The sequence below is a fragment of the Amia ocellicauda genome, chromosome 12 (genome assembly GCF_036373705.1).
Source record: "Amia ocellicauda isolate fAmiCal2 chromosome 12, fAmiCal2.hap1, whole genome shotgun sequence".
Lineage (NCBI taxonomy): Eukaryota > Metazoa > Chordata > Actinopteri > Amiiformes > Amiidae > Amia > Amia ocellicauda.
The window spans coordinates 41,998,414-42,000,242 of record NC_089861.1 but is presented as its reverse complement, the minus strand read 5'-3'; the positions used below and the strand labels follow the sequence as shown (position 1 = coordinate 42,000,242).

Here is a 1,829-nt window from a genome sequence, read left to right as displayed (position 1 = left end):
TTGCTTTTCTCAGAACACTTCATTTGCATTCTGTCCTCTGATAGTTTCAACTCGTGGGCTCCTGCCAATTCCTTATTACACAGACTTGGAGAGGGAAGCAATGCCAGTGGCTTCAAGAATCAACGCAAGTTTCATGAATGGCACATCTAAGCCATGGTGCCAACCAGACATTGAGCTGTTGGTCACCTCGACTCGGTTGCATAAGTGTTGAAAGTCACGGATTCCCGCAATTCTGTGGCCGCATTCTCAAGGCTATCTTCTATAATACACCTCTCAAAAAAATAAGGGAACAAGTAATCATCACAGCATAATACCAAGTCAGTTACAGTTCAGGCATATTAATCTGTACAGTTAGGAAGCCTACGCAGTTGTGAATCACTGTCTCTTGTTTTGGTGCAAATGAAAGTGACAGCAGGTGCACCGGAGATAGGCAACAGCAAGACAACCCCAAAAAGGGAATGGTTTTGCAGGTGGTGGCCACAGACGATTGCTCTCTCCTTATCCTTCCTGACTGATTCTTCTGTAGTTTTGCCTTTTGCTAGTGTCCTTGTCACTACTGGAATTATGAGGTGCTCCCTGCAGCCCATTCAGGTTGCACAGGTAGTCCAGCTCCTCCAGTATGGCACATCCATATGTGCCGTCTGAAGAAAGTTTGTTGTGTCTCCCAGTACAGTCTCAAAAGCATGGAGGTGGGAGAGTTACGAATTATGCAATGTACGGTGAAGATCTTGAGGTTTCCTAGACTTCGATCACGGAGATCCGATGTGTGATTTAAGTGTTCCCGCAGTTTTCTTGATCAGTATATAATCTCCCGGTGGACGTATACATCCTCTCAGAATGGCCGAGTGGTCTAATTTGCCAGACTTAAGGTGTTGTTCCCTTGAAGAGTGTAGAAGGGTTTTCTGGTCTCCTGATGGAGGTGTGGGTTCAAATCCCACTTCTGACAGATTGATTTATAGCATCACCAATGCTAGGAATTGCAAAAGTGTTCTTTTCACACTTGTGTGTAATGCATTTTGCACCCAAATTACATAAACATGAGGAAATGCCTGGCAGAGAGACTCCTTTTGATGGCCGGTTAGCTCAGTTGGTTAGAGCGTGGTGCTAATAACGCCAAGGTCTTGGGTTCGATCCCCACATCGGCCAAGACCGATCGTAGGTGCTCATCCGTCTAGTTCGAGTCCTGTTTTTTGAATGTTTGACATGAAACTCCCTGAAGGCAAGCGTAGTAGTGCACTTAAGCAGTGGTAGGATCCACAAGACTTCATCAAGCCGTGTCAAAGTCGGCCATCTACATGCACACGGGAAAATGTCCTTTCGCCGCTTTGCTTTTCTCAGAACACTTCACCTGCCAATTCCTTATTACACAGACTTGGAGAGGGAAGCAATGCCAGTGGCTTCAAGAATCAACACAAGTTTCATGAATGGCACATCTAAGCCATGGTGCCAACCAGACATTGAGCTGTTGGTCACCTCGACTCGGTTGCATAAGTGTTGAAAGTCACGGATTCCCGCAATTCTGTGGCCGCATTCTCAAGGCTATCTTCTATAATACACCTCTCAAAAAAATAAGGGAACAAGTAATCATCACAGCATAATACCAAGTCAGTTACAGTTCAGGCATATTAATCTGTACAGTTAGGAAGCCTAAGCGGTTGTGAATCACTGTCTCTTGTTTTGGTGCAAATGAAAGTGACAGCAGGTGCACCGGAGATAGGCAACAGCAAGACAACCCCAAAAAGGGAATGGTTTTGCAGGTGGTGGCCACAGACGATTGCTCTCTCCTTATCCTTCCTGACTGATTCTTCTCTAGTTTTGCCTTTTGCTAG

The 1,829-nt window shown here is 45.5% G+C and overlaps 1 non-coding gene across 1 annotated transcript; it reads left to right on the top strand.

Moving 5' to 3' along the window:
- The first annotated feature begins 1,072 nt into the window (after nucleotides 1-1,072).
- trnai-aau (transfer RNA isoleucine (anticodon AAU)) lies at nucleotides 1,073-1,146 on the top strand. The gene has a single exon. It is a non-coding gene; the product is annotated as a tRNA-Ile (tRNA).
- Nucleotides 1,147-1,829: the final 683 nt, after the last annotated feature.